Source organism: Bombus affinis, unplaced genomic scaffold, assembly GCF_024516045.1.
Source record: "Bombus affinis isolate iyBomAffi1 unplaced genomic scaffold, iyBomAffi1.2 ctg00000488.1, whole genome shotgun sequence".
NCBI lineage: Eukaryota > Metazoa > Arthropoda > Insecta > Hymenoptera > Apidae > Bombus > Bombus affinis.
This window is the reverse complement of record NW_026109135.1, coordinates 1-19,017: the sequence shown is the minus strand read 5'-3', so window position 1 is coordinate 19,017 and position 19,017 is coordinate 1. Positions and strand designations below refer to the sequence as shown.

At 33.5% G+C, this 19,017-nt stretch overlaps 3 long non-coding RNA genes across 5 annotated transcripts; 1 reads left to right on the top strand and 2 right to left on the bottom strand.

Annotated features, from left to right (window-relative positions):
* Window positions 1–684: 684 nt before the first annotated feature.
* On the bottom strand, window positions 685–3,447 carry LOC126928027 (uncharacterized). Of its 3 annotated transcripts, none has more exons than XR_007716189.1 (4): window positions 3,415–3,447; window positions 2,414–3,247; window positions 1,488–1,808; window positions 685–1,409 (listed from the first exon to the last, which is right to left on the bottom strand). It is a non-coding gene; the product is annotated as an uncharacterized LOC126928027 (long non-coding RNA). The 3 variants fall into 3 exon arrangements; XR_007716190.1 differs by lacking the exon at window positions 3,415–3,447 and adding an exon at window positions 2,233–2,282 and having other exon boundaries at window positions 2,414–3,373; XR_007716188.1 differs by lacking the exon at window positions 3,415–3,447 and having other exon boundaries at window positions 2,414–3,370.
* An 8-nt stretch (window positions 3,448–3,455) lies between these two features.
* LOC126928028 (uncharacterized) lies at window positions 3,456–4,834 on the bottom strand. The gene is made up of 4 exons (XR_007716191.1): window positions 4,639–4,834; window positions 4,242–4,507; window positions 3,778–4,052; window positions 3,456–3,702 (listed from the first exon to the last, which is right to left on the bottom strand). It is a non-coding gene; the product is annotated as an uncharacterized LOC126928028 (long non-coding RNA).
* Window positions 4,835–15,290: 10,456 nt separating this feature from the next.
* Window positions 15,291–16,557, top strand: LOC126928029 (uncharacterized). The gene is made up of 2 exons (XR_007716192.1): window positions 15,291–15,520; window positions 15,609–16,557. It is a non-coding gene; the product is annotated as an uncharacterized LOC126928029 (long non-coding RNA).
* The last annotated feature ends 2,460 nt before the right edge of the window (window positions 16,558–19,017 follow it).

Below are 19,017 nucleotides of genomic sequence, written 5' to 3'. Positions count from 1 at the left end.
CTAGTCTGTAGGAAACAGTCTGTTGCTATTATGGTTTAGATGAAAGAATATTATGACATGTCGTTTAACTGTGTGATACCATCTATTAATGTACCAACGATGACTTTAATGACAGTCTAATAGATATTGCGCTACAACTTTGATCGACGTGACTTATTTCTATGATGCACTTCGACAAGCTGATTTCAGTCAAATCAAGTCAAACGAAGTTTCTTATGTTTAATATTCATATAAACTTACTATGCATGTACGTAGTTTGTTTCAATAGCATCTACGTAGTTTAAGAAACTAGTTGATGACGTTGATGTGTTTCAATAACACAATCATAGTGGTTTTTAGAATAATCATGATTCGAACGCAGACTATTAGGGGATGATATGTTTTAAGAACAAAAATTATAGTTTTCCCTTCTAAAACATGAGATCGAGATTGAAATAATTTTGAAAGAAGAGCGAAATAATTTTAATTCTTTAACCATTTAATTCTACCTTAATAACAAAATACAAGAACGTGTTAAGTATACATTATTACTAATTTAATTATTTATATCACTAATAAACAATATTCTTAATTCGCAATTCTTATATTATTTAACTATACTATTAATGAAATGATTTTATACAACTTGCAATTCAATGGAATAAAAACATGAATGAAATATTTAAACATACCTACGTACATAGATTTCCAATAATTTTACGTAACTTTATGAATTAACACGTTACAATATATTTTGCATATATATACGGTATATATCTGTTACATTTATCAAAAATGATTCTTGTTCAATTACATTCGCCACTTATATCGCGGAAGCGTAAAATTATTTCAAACAATATGAAAATAATTTATCGTGAAAAATATTTTACGTATTGTTTCTCGTTTTTATCGTAAATTAAGCACGTTCCCATTTCTTGCCATAAGAAATAATGGATAATCGATAACAACAGCGTAACGAAAGTAAAAATTATTGTTCATTCACGTTTTGAACGTAATTTTATCAGCTGTACTTTTTCAGCTACTTTGATTTTACTTAATTTCAAAGAACATATTTAAATAATAGCTGGCTTAACGTATGAAATATAACGTCGAAACATTACCGCGACTGTCTTGAACAGATTTCCGCCTGTAGATGACTTTAAACGTTTCCGTATCTCGTAATTTGCGAGAAACGAATCTCATACATTTCTACGAGACCTTGCTCTGTCCATCTTGCAGTTTCTTCCTTGATTGACTTTCAAATTTCCCCCTGGATTCTAGGCTGTTTCTGTCATATAGAGTGAAGAGTTCGCTGGCCCTCGAAGCAAAGAGACAAGCACATAGAAAGTCTGCCTTTGGGGTTGGAAGTAAGCATAATTTACGATACGATGATCTAATCCCTTCATCGCGCTTGGAATATACATGGTTGCCTGTAAAAGGACGCAGTTTTATATTCAGCAAGTTGCAAAGAAAAGATCTATGTCATTTTGTGATCTTATAGTACTCACTCGAGAGAAAAGGAAATTTTAATCAACGTTATATAATATTTGAAATCCAATTGCTGGGTCAAGAAGAAGAGAAAAATATCCTTCGCCATTGATAAGAAATATTTCATTTGACTTTCTGTTTTAATATACTGCGGGCACGAGAAAATATTTGCGCGTGTCCATATTTTCCAATGAACCGTTTTCCTATCAGCTTTTATATTTCAAATCAAATCCTTATAATCGTATGAAAGTACCATTAAATAATACCAAGTTTAATACATGTATCATGTATTTATATTCATATTATTTAAATACCTTTCGTAGTCACTGTATAACTGCCATCTGTGGATAATACATCTATTTATTCCTTCTGTAGCCGATATTGCACGACATGCATTATTTATTGATTTGTACGTGTGTCCACTATAGGTAGATTTCTCTCTATGTGTATTCATAAAAAAAAATTCGTTGAATTCAAATCAGATGATGGAGGAGATTATTTTATTGGACACGTTTATTCTATCTATTCTATCGAGGGTTCGATTTAAACGTTCGATTTAAATGTTAAATAAAAAGTACGGTATATCAAATAAATAGGATTAATTTTTGGATCTACGCTTATCAGATATTTTATACTTTTCTCATTAAACATGTACTACAAATTTACAAAGTTTTAGATTACTTCCTTGTAACATTCTCTCTCTCTCTCTCTCTATATATATATATATATATATTTATATATATATATAAATATACAAATATGTACATATATGTAAGATCGTAATCCGGGGATAATTCAGGGATCTATTCTGTAGTCTGAAAATCGAGTTTTTATTATGGAGTAAATAATAAAATACAAAAATAAACAACAATTAATATGCGTCTATAACAATAAATAACAATAATTATATAAACGGGAAATAAGTAGTCTTTAGTACAATGTTTACCTGAAAATCGAGAATCGATTTTCAACGTCCTGAGCTACCGATCTTTCTTCTTCAGTCTTTAAAATTTTAAATAACTATTCTGTAACCTTGTCTGTCTCTAATGTAACTCTCTGTCCGTCCGTTCGCGAAAAATTTGCTTCTTAAAATGGTCGTCCATAAAACAAAAGAAGGTCTGTCCGTGAAACACAGCCTGTCGTGCTACCCGTAAAACAAAAAGAATCCCTATCCTACATGAACTCTAGGGAGTTTACACCGCCCCTCGAATGGGGAGTGGAACAGATTCCCTTCAGATCCCCGATTACCGTTATCCACTTCATATATGGAGTTTGAAATCCTTCTTAGAATTATGAAAGGTCCTTTCCTAATTTCTTCCAGCTTATTTCTATTCATTTTTTTTCCGTTATGGGTGAAGACCATATCACCGATTTTAAATTCGTGTTCTCTTCTTTTTTTATTTGCTGATTTGTTTGTTGATTTCGAAATTTCTTGTTGAGTTTTTGAATGCTTCTTCTCTGTCTCTTTTTAGGTTTATCTTATTCTCCATTATTTCCTTAGGGACGATTTCAATCATTTTTCCATTCAGTAAATGATTTGGGGCAAACCCCGTTACACTGTGTCTGGTGTTATTGTTTTCTTCTACGCTTTCTTCTGTGATTTTTGTCCAGTTTCTCTTATTTTTGTCTGAATTACATCTGATCCTGTTTACTAATGTTTGATTTACCCTTTTGTTCAGTCCATTGGAGGATGGGCAGTCTGTCGAGGTGAAAATTAATTTAATGTTCCTTTTCCTCGTATACTCTTGAATTTCTTTGGATGTCATTACTGGGTATCGGTCTGCAAGGATAATTTTTATGGAATCAGTTTCTCCTGTCGAGTCTATAAGTTTTATGATATCTTCTGTGTGTTGTGTTTTCGATGTGGATATAAAAACAGCCCTTGAAAAATGATCGATGAGTATGTGCATGTATTTCTTTGGTGAGTTGTTATTGGGTGAAATCGACCTGGGAAATTCAGTGCTTCATAAATCACACAAGATTGCTTCTTGGGCGGTGGCTCTGGCTTTCTGTCCAATCTTGCGTTACTCCCTTGTGTTTTTCTTCCCTTCGTCTGATATTGCCCCAAGAATCCGATTAAGCCATTTGTTGATTGTACTGTTTCTTTATTGATTTTATCTTGAATGTGTATGGGTAATCCAATAACAATTAGATTTATCCCTGTCTCTTCAGAAGTCTTCCTCCTTACTTCCAATATTAATCATTCCTTTTTTATGGCATATTCAGTGAATGAACCTGAAATGTATTTAAAGTTATAAGCATATCGTACTGCAGACCAACCTTTATTGCCAGAAGCTTTTTGAACTCCACCTTCCAATTTTCCCAGTTGTATTCTTCATCCTTCGGCAGATTTGTCTGGTACCATTCTGATGCTGTTTTTCCCAGATATTTCTTCAAATTCTTGATCCTTTTTTCATCAGTTTGGATTTCGTATTTTTCGTATTCGGTTTCATACTCATATTAGAGTATGGAAGGGATGCGTATGTGAAATATGAATATTTCATACACCAATCTGTGGCTTTTTGCGTTCCATCAAATTGTTTTATGACAAAGTCTGTGCCTTCTCTCTCATGCATGTTTTGTTTCTGGAAGATTTCTAATAATGTTTCTGTTTGAAGATTGGGCTTTTCGATTTCGGTCTTTATTTTCCTTGTGGGGATGATCTCCGATTCTTCTAAGTAAATATCTCGAAACACGAAGTTTAAACTTGTACCGATGTATGACGCTGCCGTTGCGTCATCCATCGTGAGTGCAATGTTTCTGTAATGGCTTACCTTGGTTAAGTTGTTTGCGGCTTTCTTCACTATCGATAAACTGAATAACCGCGGATGATGATCTCTTGCTTGATATTCTGGAGGAAAGACATCACATACTTCATCTTCTGCTTTTCTTATGGATTCTTATGCATTCTATTTTCTCCCCCCCCCCCCTTGCGTTCTCGTTCATGGCGATACGTAGCTTCACTTCTAACGGCATGGCGTAGTGAAAATCGATTTGTAAGATCGTAATTTGGTGATAATTCAGGGATCGATTCTGTAGTCTGAAAATCGAGTTTTTATTATGAAGTAAATAATAAAATACAAAAATAAACAACAATTAATATGCGTTTATAACAATAAATAACAATAATTATATAAACGGGAAATAACAAGTCTTTAGTACAATGTTTACCTGAAAATTGAGAATCGATTTTCAACGTCCTGAGCTACCGATCTTTCTTCTTCAGTCTTTAAAATCTTAAATAACTATTCCGTAACCTTGTTTGTCTCTAATGTAACTCTCTGTCCGTCCGTTCGGGAAAAACGTGCTTCTTAAAATGGTCGTCCGTAAAACAAGGGAAGATCGGTCTGTCCGTGAAACACAGCCTGTCGTGCTACCCGCGAAACAAAAAGAATCCCTATCCTACATGAAATCTAGGGAGCTTGCATATATATATGTATCCTTTTAAAATTCTAAAAAATTATACAGATTCATAAAAATATAGTTAAAGACTTTGTAATATAGCGGTTTTTAAATACATATATATAGTTTTTAAATAAATGTTAAATTTCTTCCGACTATTCGTATCACATTACGATTATGCTCTTTTAGTTCTATAGCTTACGAAGTTAGTGTAGAAGTCGAGGCTTACCTCACAGGCTTACACAAAAGTATTGGTTGAAGTTTTCCTATCAAAAAAAAAAAAAAAAGTAAAAAAAAAAGGAAAAAGTTGTAATCGCTTTAATCCGCAGGTTGTAGTTAACACGTTTGCGTTTCGATTTAAAAGTTAATTCAATTAATCCATAATATCGAAATGTTGCTAACTGTTATTTTATATTTTTTTTATATTATTTGATATTTAATCGTTTGATGAATACCATAGATATCTGATATTTAATCATTTAGATGAATTTCATAGATATGTAATATTTCATCGTTAGATGCGTTCCATCAAAGTTTAATATTCATCTGCCCACGTTCTCTAAGGGAAGATTTCATATAAACTAATATTCATAACGTTTTAAGACATTTATAAAATAATTACGTAACACTTTATGTTAATTTGTAAGTTGTAATCGCTTTAATCCGCAGGTTGTAGTTAACACGTTTGTGTTTCGATTTAAAAGTTAATTCAATTAATCCATAATATCGAAATGTTGCTAACTGTTATTTTATATTTATTTTATATTATTTGATATTCAATCGTTTGATGAATACCATAGATATCTGATATTTAATCATTTAGATGAATTTCATAGATATGTAATATTTCATCGTTAGATGCGTTCCATCAAAGTTTAATATTCATCTGCCCACGTTCTCTAAGGGAAGATTTCATATAAAATAATTTTCATAACGTTTTAAGACATTTATAAAATGATTACGTAACACTTTATGTTAATTTGGAAATTTAAATAAATTAGAGAATTATCAACACCATTCGTTGTTATAACGATGCTTAATAACTCGGAATACAAACAGCTTTCAAGTAATCGGATAAAATTTATTATGCTGCTAAAGTAAAAGTATGATTTATACAAGGTAAAATCTTCTTTGTAAGTAGTGTGATGCTCGTAATGTCAGGCACACGAAGTATACGCGCATATTATATCACGTAATTTCAGCTTTATTCCATCTGTTAATCGCTTGGTTTGAAGAAGCCGTAAGTAACAAGCGAAGCCATGGCGTAAAATAGTTTTATTAAACTTGTAAACAGATATAAGAAATATAGTCGTAGTATCCAACTGCAAGTTCAAATGCGAAAAATAACGTTCGGGAAAATTTGTGACATGGTGAGAAATTTTATACTCATATCCTAAATTGATAACATATATATTATTTGTAGAAAATTATATTTATTTGTATATATGTAAACATAATATCTATTAATGAAAAAGTTAATTAAGAAATATTCTATTATTATTACTATTCGTATCTATTATTTTTCATTAATTAGCATGCGATTAATTGGTGTTATAATTCAGAATGTTCGATATTCGTTTACATTTATATTACTTTCACGTTATAGTTAAATATTTAACGTTGGTTAAATATTTTATTATTTGAAAGACTTGTGTCTATACTTCATATGCGACAAAAATTGAGAATTATTCACGTTTTTTAATTTAACGATCCTACTTTTATTTCAATTAAATCTCGATTCTTAAACTTTCATTTATTCGCGTCAAAATTAAATCCTAAGCTTCAATCCTACGCTTCCCTATGTAAAAACCTTTTAATCCTTATTTTTCGAATAGTTTGCGAGAATTGATCTTTGCGCAAGAATTAACGCCACTCAAGTACTAATTGATTCCATCTCCAGAGCGCTTAAGTGACATTCGATTGTCGCTTGAGTAGTTCTTATCCTCGCTGTAAAATACGACAAAATTTCGATTCCTCGATCATTAATTACATTATGAGACTACTTTCTCACGCTTTTCCATTCCACGCCGTGATTCCGCTCGCCTAACTACTCTTTCGTTATAGCGCCGATCAGACTTTCAACAAGGTCACGATTAATCTCGATAATGAAATTTCCATCACTATATTTCCATCGCAATAAAAAAGATTATTCTACGTTAAGCTATATCTTCTTTTTTTAATTGACAGAATGCATCAATACGTTGATCGCCACGTGAAATTTATAGATTTTGGCCAATAGATCGAATAGAAACACAGAGTGTGATTCTACGTGAAAAATAAGAAAGATAGGAAAAACACCTGGTATGATTTATTACAATTAATTTTTTTTCATCCGAGGATCGAAATTGAGGATTTAACCGGTGTACTTAAATTTTTACAAATTTTATTCCACATTTTCCACTCGGTTTTTCACGTAGAATCAGTAATTGCTCGCTTCTGCCGCAATATTTTTCAGCCCATTTACATTATTAAAAGAAACGTTTTACTTTTCCAAGGTATTGTATTACATTCGCGCACTCTTCTCCGACAACGTTACCTAATTCCTTCACATCGTCGGAAATTCCTTGGTCCGTGAGATTTAGCCTATTTTAGCGATCCTGGAAAATTCAACGAATAACAGTCGATTCGATCGATACGAGGAATTTTAAAGTTCGTTCCTCGGTATTCCTGTAATTTCATTATTCGCGTTTCATTCGTTGGAAACTTGCGTTAATTTGTTCGCCAACTGGAAGTTACATAAGTCCGTCGATTTTTATTTCCACGAACTGTTAGAATAGGATAAAATTTTGTTGCCATAAATTGTATTTAACGCGGAGTTATCAACCACGAGCTATTGTATAAAGCTTATTACTTATTGTATAGAACTTTTACTATATCGTAGATCAATAACGTACTAAGATTATGAAAAATAATTTCACGTGGCTGAGATACGACGGAGATTCGGAAGATTTTGGAGATTTAATAATATTAAGACTTATGTATGCTCGTAATATTAAGACTTATGTACGCGACTCGAATATTTATGTATTCTCCTTCAATATCCTTAATCCCTTCGATATGACGTATAAAATTTACAAATTGCCATTTTAACACAATTCAAATATAGTTCACGTGGACTACACGCGAACGATGTGGTTTCGAATTTATTAACTAAGCGTTATACGTTCCTCAATGTGGACATTACTTATGTACATGGAATGTACGATTATAGTTAGAAACGTGGCTAAAAATACAGATTTGTTAATGGTATAAGTTACAGTTGCACAATGATGAGTCATAGCAGAAGAGATTATCATAACTTCGAATATAACTTTTATCGTTACAATTATATGTTAACGTTGTATTTGCATCTGACAGTTTGTTGAATTGCGTAATATCACGAAGATGGCGAACTAAGTTTAACTTGGTTTAAGAATATAAGTTTAACGATAAGTGAAATCTACCAGTTTCTTCTCTCTTTTCTTCTTTTTTTCTTTTTATTTTGCTTACTTCCTTATTTCGTGAGTTTCGTATAATTCTCATCTATCCAGGAATAATTTAAATGTAGAAAACAATTCAACGAAATGAGAAATATACGTTTGTTTCATGTGCGATTAAAAAATTGCATCCGACGAATTTAATATATCAATTAATAAGTATTATATTTGTTTGGAATGTTATTTCTGCAAAATTGTTTAGAATTGTTCTTTGGATATTTAATAATACGTATCTTGTAAGTTAACGAAGATACTCGCGATTTGTTGTTTTTTTTTTTTTTTTATTTATTAATGTAACTTTTACATACTGCTGTGTCCGCTAAAATAAATTCAGATATTATGGAGGTTTCAAATACGTAACGACAAGAAGATATTGTGCCTGGAAAATAGTAGTAAATGTTGAATATGTCGATGTTAAAACGTCTTTAATATATTCGGTATAAATATATCGAATTTAATTTATTTTCAAATTACATTATTATTTAATGCTCGCGATTAACAACCATTTCCAATTACATATTTAATGATGCATCTATTATCAGAACTTATTAAAACATCGCATTTCATCGAAGATCACGTTATTCTGTGATTGTTTCGTACTCGCTACGTTTTATGTACGTACAGGTAATGAGAATTAAAATTTATCGAAGGAGGAGCTGCGGTCTGCGAATAATTTTTTAACAAAAGCGAAAAAGGAATCGTGTTAAATCTAACTAAGTATCTCTGTCTATTGTTACAAATATTACGTTAAAATTGTGTACGAGACGAATAAATCGTAGAGAAATAGGGAATCGAAGAGGCAATTATGGCATAGAAATTAACAGGAAAAAATAATCTTATCTGTTAATTTTTATAGGATAGTTTGCTTTTTAATTTTTATCTATAGGCATAAGAGTAACCATTAGAAATACTTATAGAAATTTAATGGAATTTTCTGTTAAAATTACATCTACCTTGATCGAAGGAAATTTTAATTAATTTCATTCTTAAAACTCAACGAATCAAAGTAAATGCTTAACATTCGTCATACATTAATTGAATTCGCTAAAATTGATGTACCAAATACATTTCACCATGATGAAAATGTTTTAACGTTTGCATCGATATAATAGCGTTTGTACTGGTGTATTTATCGATGATATGTTTACTTGAAATACGTGAAAACAAAGTATAGCTACAACAGGCTGTTTAAAAACAGAATGTAAATTATTGAACGTACTTTCGTACTGTGACGATAAATCGTGGGGATTGTTAATGAATTATTATGCACTCGGTAATAAAATACGCTTGCAAAATACAACATCTTTTTGCATGGAAGCTTTGATATTAATATTAAATATGCAAGCAGGATATACAGCGTGATGAAGGCTATTCATTTAGTTTGCTTATTACTTTATAGAATGTTATAAACGTTAACTTCATATAGTTTAAGAAAATTATCACGAAATACACGTCACGTTGCACATGGAACATTTGCGGTGACATTTCAAAGGCTGATTAACAGAATGTTATTATTGTGCCGTAGAGAAATACGATTAGTGCGCGGAATTTACTCGAAACTATAGTAGAAAAATGGTAATACGGCGTTTGTTTAATTAGAATTTCATTTTACGTTTTAATCATTCTTAAGCAACTTTCCTCTTCTATATTTGTAAAAGAGGAAACGAACACCTCGCTTTTTTTCTTCTGGTAACTTCAATCTTGTAATTTTGCTAATAACTTAACGTTATAATAACTAAGATTAATATATTGTATAATAAAAATCCGTAATTCTTTCGAAGATTGACGTTATGTAAGGGTAAAGCTGTAAGTAAACGTTGGTTTATAGATATGAACGTTAACGGTATAGCAAACGTTTATTAAAGTAATAACGCAAATAATAAATGAAATATTTCCTTAAAAATGAAAGCATGTTGTTCGAATGCAGTTGATTGTTACGTTTGACAGCCTATAAAATTTTTCTGAGAGTCGTGTTAAATAATGAACGTAAAAAATATTACTTTTTGCATGATTTATCATTAAACATGTTTGTTTAATAGAGCGAGTAAAACAGTCCCGGAAGGATTTGAGTTCTCATCGACCCTTTTTTCCCAAAAATTACGCTCTTGGTGCAACAATTTCAACAATTTTCAGCAGTTGCCAAAATTATTTTAATACAACTTTCAGCTAAAAAATTGTAAGAAATTGTTAGAATTTAATATTAGGAAAAAACGTAATATCGATGTTAAAAGAATTTATAAAGCGACACAGAAAGGACTTATTAATTTCTCGAAAGCAATTGAAAAGAAAAGCATGTTTCTCTTTTTGGGAAGCTTTTAAAGTCAGGTTCCATATTAAATGCAATTAACTAGCAAATATTTATATTTGCGCAGTTCCTTCATTTTGAAATATTCGCAAAATTTGCTGCATATTTCGTGTTCGTTCCATCTTCCGAAATGAAAATAAAAATTTTTATTCAATGTCTGAATATATTTCATTATATTCTATCTTTCTCATGATTGAAAGTTTCTTCTTCCTTTTAATAATTATATCGTAGCAAATACACAAAGATATTCAATTTTGTACGATAAAACAATTTTTACTCTAACATCGTCATTTCACTATTTTATATTTCACTATTTGGAGAAATATTATACTTCAGGTAGTATACATAAAGATGAGACTTTGAAAATATAATTCCAACGAACGTTAATTTAATATTAATAGTTTTCACAACTAACAGTTTAATCCTACGCTCGGTATTTTACCGACGGTAGTTGGTAAGAGAATATTTCTTTTTAAAAAAATTCGTCTCCCTCATGGCTATGTTAAAGAGAATCAATCATTCAACTGCTTCATCATGCTTAATGTGAAAATGGCAGAAAAGTTATAAATACCTGCTATCAATCTTTATACACGTAACAATTGATTTAAATAATTAACTGCATTATATCCAATTATAAATTGCAGAGTACTGATTAATTGCGAAGCGATCATCTGCTATCGCCAAGATATTAAATGAATTAATATCCTCTGTATCGATCAGTAATTTCATTCTCTGTATCTATATGGTGTTTCCTATTAATAAGTTCGCAATTTCACAACTTCCTAAATACGATATTGATATTATATAATCCTACTAGAAACGAAGTACTTTCCAGATAAATGATTATACACTTTACAAAAGTATCTTTGGTCTGAAAAATCTGCAAATAATCCTTGAATACGTATTCGAGGTAAAATACTCTCGATGTGTATTTTACTCTTCTTTTCTTTTCTTTATTTATTTGTCAAAAAACAAATATATCATTACGTGAAAGTAGCCGATACGATATTTAGAGCATTTCGAAGTTTTCTCTTGGGAGGTTGCAATTCAGAATCCCAAACATAGTTGCAGTAAATCCACGAACAATATACTTAGGCAGAGCGCTCAAATGAAAGCAATAACATTTGTCCCTTGTAGAAATGGAATCGATTTCTCTGCGGCTATTCACCCCTATAAAACATCCAACTGTGGCAGTCTGTTGTGAAATGGTCGATGGGGAATTTGTGATTTCAATTTACGATCAATCGTCCGTTATACTTCACGTCGCTAATGCGATAAATTTACGAAGATGTGCAGAAACGGAAAATAGAAAGCGATAAGTTTTATTGCAACGATTAAGCTGCAATTTCCTATAAGTACGCGGAACGCCAAAAGTAAGAAATATAAAAGGCAAATGCTTGCAAGAGAAATGCTTTTCGCAAAAACAAGATATAATAATAATAATATACGTATGTTCGTGCAGTTTGCTACTTTCACGAATACGACTGAATAAACCGAAACGGATAAAGATTTATTTCATCCTCTACGTTTCCTAAACGTTTCATGGAGTTTTGCATTTTTAAAATTCTCACAAATGCACGAACATCCGCGATCTAATAATCTAACGATGAGTCCGCTATTTCGGAAGATATTTCTATATTTTGGGTAAATCGTTGCTTTGTAATATTTGACATAAGAAATGCTCGTTAACGAACGCGTAACGTCAGATATCCACGTTTACCGCGACTCTTTCAGGAGAAGAACTTTGCAGCTAGGAGAGTTTTAAGGAACTTTTAATTTAGAAGAATTTTAAAGAACGACCGTAACATGTATATTCCGACGCAAATGTCGTTCCTGATAGGAGAATCACACAGTCGAGTTCAGCAATCGAATCGATGTTCAACAGATGCGAGGGCAGAAGCAGACGAAGAATAAAGAGAGAATAAACACTCGTTAAATCAGCGCAACGAGTAAAGTAGATCTAGCCATTATTCCGTTCTGAAAAGGAAGACGAATGGAAGAGGAAAGGAAGGTTCAAAAGAGCATCGTTCGCTTTGATTATTGACACACGCTCCCGCTAATAACGGTCATTGAAAGGCGAACGGAGAATGAGAATTATTGAAACTTGGAAATATCGAAAGCTTGAAGCTTCGTTAATTAAGAGAAGTCAACTGTCATAAACGTCGATGAAGATCCTATCGACGGAAAGTTAGGAAATTTAATCTTTTCCCTTTACGTTTGACTCGAACGCAAACAGTTCGATCTGTTTCTCGTTTAAGGAACGATCTAACGAGTATACAGAGTCTTTCACGTACATTACTCGTCAGAAGTTTCGAGTCATTGCGCGTTTCATCAAATTTTGCAGAATTTAAAGAATCGAAGACTTCGCTTTGATAAATTTTTAATTAAAGAAACGTACAGTCGAGTGCAGGCGATTATTGCTGATAACTGTAACATTTATTTTAGTAACGAAATTGACAGGAGATTTGGCGTAGATAATATAGGAAAAGTATTTTAAGCTTTCCATATACGAGGGAGTAGTATAAGTTTAATTATTTATATCGTAAAGTGGCGTCAGGGAAAACCGGTGTCTTATTTCATGAATCTGAGTCTTCTATCGAGTAAACGTTCCTCTTTAATAAAATCTATAACGTGTTAGAACGATACAACAATTTTAGTTATTCCGTAGAGTATTACGACAACGGTCTTAGACCATTTGCATGATGATCAGGATCGCATGGTCAAGCAGAGAAGTAAGTGTCACAGTGTAAAAGAAAAATAGTATCGGTGCATGACGTAGGGATGATGTACGGTGGTAAAGCGAAAGCTGAAGGACATTCGAATAAAAAGAAATAATAAAAAGAAAATAGTTATCGGTTATACAATGTGAACAAAATTACGTACGTGTTTAGAACAACGACGTTGCCTACTACAGTTGTACGGTAACGAGCCTTTAGAATTTAAAGCCTGGATATTACTCTCGCGATGCTCGTCGATTATACGATGGACATTTTTCTAATAGTTTACAGTAAAAATATTCCTACGTCCAATAGATTGAATTTCAAGTTGAAAAATAATATTAGAAAAGACTGAACACTTCACGATTCCTAGGATTACGTGTAACATTGCGTCTGCGGAGCCAGAAAATTGATCCACGGATTGGTCTCAAAGGAAAGTTATTTATAAGTCAAAGAGTATCGTATTGCATCGTTCTTTCTTTATTCGAAGCACTCGGGAACGTTCGCTGTAAACATTTCCATTGTATCGCGATCAACGAAGAATGATTCGTTTCGTAACTATAATCGCATTTTCATCCATAATGGACAAGACGAAACAAAGCGAAAGGAAAGTTGTACGTTCTCAATTACTCCTATACGGAACAAAGATCAGAAGTTACAAGTTATAGTCATAAGGGGCGACTTAATTGAAAATTACCAAGACACTTGACATCACGCGTTGCTCGAGAGCCAAGTTACGCGGATGTTTATATCGTCTGGGAGTCCCAGAGCAGCAGTTAAGGGTTAATATCGAGAGCGCAGCGATGGTAAACGTTATAATAATACAAAGTTCCGATATTCTCTAACTCTAACCATTCTACAAATTTCATCTTTAAACGGTATCGTGATCTGGTCCTGGTTTAACCAATTGGCTGTTTTCCACGAGTATACTCGTCACGAAGAGATGGCAGTATTTTACGTTACGACGAGCCCCGTCAGTACTAAATTGAAAAATAAAACAGTCGTTTCGTAACAACTTAATTCTGTATTATAACAGTCACCCGTACTCCGTGTTCGACGAGTATACTCGCCATCGCTTACTGTTCGCGACACACTTTTAGGTACACGCGTTTCAAAGAGGTCGCAACGGCTAACTGCTAAACTTTTTTATTCTGACATTGAAATTTAACAAGAATAAATCAATATCAGCGGCAATTTCAGTTCTATCCTTGGCACGTAAATACAATATAATTTACCTTTAACGAAAATGAATGCAATTATTCGTAATTATTCGCTATACTATTTACTTATATATTTTTCTATGTTGTCTTACGTATCTGTTATTTGTAATAGATGAGATCGAACGAGAAATATTAGAGGATCAACAGCAGGGTTAATTTATCAGTGTAAAAATATGCGCAAACTTCCACGATCCAGTTATAACACGCGATATAATTCGCTATTTGCTTAGCTCGCTTCGCCAACTGCCAGCCTCGCTAGCTTTGTCCGTGAGGATCTATTAAGATTATCATTTTAATTACACGTTGGTCGATCGAACGGCCAACGAGAAACGCGGCCGACAATTTTGATTAAATAGCCGCTAGCGTTACCGAGAACACGGCCCGTGTAAAACAATTTCGCCAGACAATTTTAGTTATCGGATTTGTTCGGCGAGACGCGCAAACAAACCTCGTCAAAGGCTACGTTTCACGCGAAACTCGCGCCAGTTACAGCGTTAACTTGCTTTGTAGTATTCATGGTGAAATCGCCAATTCATTTCCACCGTCTAACGAGAAAGACGAAACGGACGTATTCTCGGTGAACGCTTCCCTTTCGCGTCTCTCCCGTTCTTCGAATCGCTCTGCTTCAACGCAGTACAACCAGCCAGCTCTCTCGTTCGACAGCTGAAAAATCGACAGCTGCCTGCGTAACTTGGTTGCCGCGACCGCGAGAACTATGTTTTAAGTCGAATGATCGTCAGATGTTACGAACAATTGGAAATTATCTTCATTTCCCATATCGCTGGCCGATGCTCACGATCTGTTCAGTTTGGAAAACATGGAACAGCTCGCTGGACGATTAGTTTGAATTTTACGGAATCGCGTTTGAGGTGGAATATGCCGAGATCGTAGAATCGTTGATGTTCGACTGCTCCCACGAATACTCTGGTGTCTGTACGTTTTATCAGTCGAACCTAACATTTCTCAGTGACGGATATGTTTCTTTTTAAAAAATCTACACATTCTTTTCTCTGTTCGATAGAATAGAATTCCGATAAATAAGAATTTGGTATGAAACTAACAACGTTCCAGTCGTACAGAAAGAAAATACAATTTAATTAAAAACGTGGGAGGTGGTGTAAGAATCGGCGATAGAATTCATCAAGAGTACGTGACGTTGGAAAAGCTACAGTCACGGATGTTAGAAAATGGAAACGTGATATTGAGAATTATATAAAGCACGTGGATTGCTCGAATGATGGGGTAACTGTGGGGAAACCTTAAATACACTGATGTAATGGGATGGTTTCGTTGTGATAAAGACGATAATAACGACGATTTTATACAAATGGAAACAGCCAGCTAAAACGATAATGGAGAGGCACTTTTCCATGCCGAAGCACCCATGCCACTCGAAAAAGGGGCTTCGATCGTATAAAATTCACCGCGCAAAAGCTCCCAGGTACAGAGAAAATGTAATTTTACGCAGTTATTTCTACCGAAAGAATCACGTGACGTGGTGCTTAAAAAGATATGGAATGTATAAATAATTCAAAAAATCAATTTTATAAAATTAAATCTATCGGTCCATTAATAGGATTAAAAAAAAGGAATACATCCGAAATGTACACAAAATTGAAGGAAAGGAAGATTTGTATAAAAATTGTAATAATACGATGCAGCAATTTCACGATACCATTTAATTAAAGTGGGTGTATATTTTTTTGAGAGCATCCTCTGTATATCAGAAATATATTACGAAATAGAAATATGTTATTACTGGTTTTCCCATGAGAATCCGAAGTGTATCAAAAATTTAATCGGCGTAGATATTTATCGACGCAACAGTTGCAATTTCACAGATACAAATATCTTGCGAGTTCTCTCATCGTCGTAATTTGTATCTCCTTTATATACATCGTCTGTCTGAATATTCTTTCTAATATTCTAATTAGACTGTAGATTTTGATGCAAATTCATATTTTTGAGAATATGATTGAAAAGAAAAAAAAAAGAGAAGTAAAGAGTATTTTGTATATTTTATATTTTCTTTCGTATCACGTGCATTTTGTACAATTTTATTGAAATTGGATTACAAGAGCCAAGCAAATCGAACATCAAACGGACTACGCGTCGTGTGTTACTTTATAGGAAAATCACGACAATGTCTGTAACATTCGTAGTATTTTACGATCCTATCTACGATAGCAATTAAAAGTTCATCAAACAGATGATTACATCACGTACGAGCCATTTGAAAGTCAAATTGTTCCATTTTCCGAAAATTTATTCTTTCTAACTCTTTAAGAGTATTACATCGTGGCTTATTAACATACTAAATAATAATTGACTGTTCGAATAATTTGATGATTTTTGGAAAGTACGTGTCCCTGATAAATATAACTTCTATGCACACTTCCAAATCCGTTTGAAATTTCACCGATACGATCAAGTTAGGCGTGTCTCGCTACAGTGCTGCAATGATCATTTCGAAATGCTTCGTATATCATATACGCAAAAAGTTTCCAGCAACGTTGAAACAGCTTCGCGAGCCACGTGTAATTTATTTATAAAAGATTTTTGCAACTGTCGAGACATCTTGGTATCTGTTAATAATCGTTGAGATATCATTGCAATCAAGTAAGTGCACTGTATCATACGCGATAACGAAGTTACTCGATTATTCGAATGGTATGTACTGGGATTAGTTTCGATGGATGTTTGAACGATGACGGAATATTTGGCCAGCATAAGGACTGATCCCTTCCATATCGATCGCGTTTATCGATATTTGATAAAGAGATCGTTTGCAAATTACATTTACCGTCTACTGTTGCTCACGAAATTATTCCAACTCTGATACGTGCTTCTTTATAAATATATCGCGTGTGTACGTGTATGTTACATATTATATTACATATCGCATATTACATATTATATTGTATTTTAAGTAACAAGATATTTAGTGCGAGTGTATATTTCGCAGAGATTCCAAAAGTGATTAAACAGTCAATTATCCATCACATCGATGCATCTCAATGTTCAATGGGACAGTATTTAGCGTCTATAACATGTTGAAGATAGCTCTTTATGGTGTATCTCGTGGAGGAAATTAATTTCACGAAATTAATTAAACAGTCAATTATCTGTTGTACCGATACGTCTTGATATTCAATGGAATAATTTTTGATATTTATTGTACGCTCAAAATACCTATCTATACTATGTACTATTTTTCCCCCCAAATATTCGCCACAACTATTTTCTGTCTTTTACATTTGCACTTTCAGGATGATTTCAAATTCTACCAATGTGATCGGGATAGTCGTGTTTCGTTACAAAACGAACAAAATCCCGAAAAGTCTCGTGTAACGGGCTATAGGAGGCGTTGGTGCAGAAAACAGAATAACTTTTCAAAAATTGAGTCAAACAATTTGTTTCTTTCCTTTTTTCTTTTTTTTTTTTTTACGAGTTAGAAGAATTGGAAAGATTAACAATAGGTGATGTGTAAAGAAATGTTGAAAGAAGTACAATTAGTCGGAATAGCGAAGAAGAAAGTAAAGGTAGCTTTTTACAACTTTTCTAGCTGGACCTGTAACGAAGATTTAAATAACACATTTCGAAGATTTAAATAACACATTTCGAAGATTTCCTCTAACTCGTCGAGCAAAATTCAGATGGTTCGGTCCACAGTTGCAGACGAGTTATTTCGTTCGAATGAACGTACGAAACGAAAGATGTTTTTACGGCGAGTGTCGGACTATTTTAGCTTTCGAGGCATTGTAAGTTGAATTTTAGTTGCGGTGTCGACAAATCATTGATTCAGTGACAGTGAATTTTCTTTTTCCTGGATGTGATGCGAATGCGCAGAAACTTTGACGTCAAACGTTCCCGCTGAACGAACAGGACCTTCCGGCTGCCATGGATATTGATTTTCCTTGGGCTTCAAGGTTTCTGGAGCAGCTGTACCCATCCAGCGCAGACTCCGGCTATTCTCAATATGGCTGTCTATTGTACCCAAATCCGCTCGTTTTGCGTTGCAACGCGCTCGCCGCCATACGCCAGCATGCGATCAATGCGCCAAGGACATCAGCCGATCGCAATTTAAACAGCCGAATTTATTTTCGAATGTGACGCGCTAGACGTTATCAACATGGCCGATACATGTACCCTGTCACGTACTTCCTGATCGTCGCATCGATGGTCGTAAGCATCAATGGTAAGCCTCGCATTTCACACGCTTTGTCGGGCTGCTTAAACCTTCGCCTCTTTAATTCGACGCGTTTCTCACACGTTTCGCCACGAATCAAATTACATTTTTCTGAAATTAAAAATTCGCCGATACGCGTTGTCCATCTTCGGTATTTGCGAGAGAAGAAAACGATTCTTGAGCCTTATTCGTCACGCCGATTTTCACGTCGATACGATCGGAATACCAAAGTTGATCGACT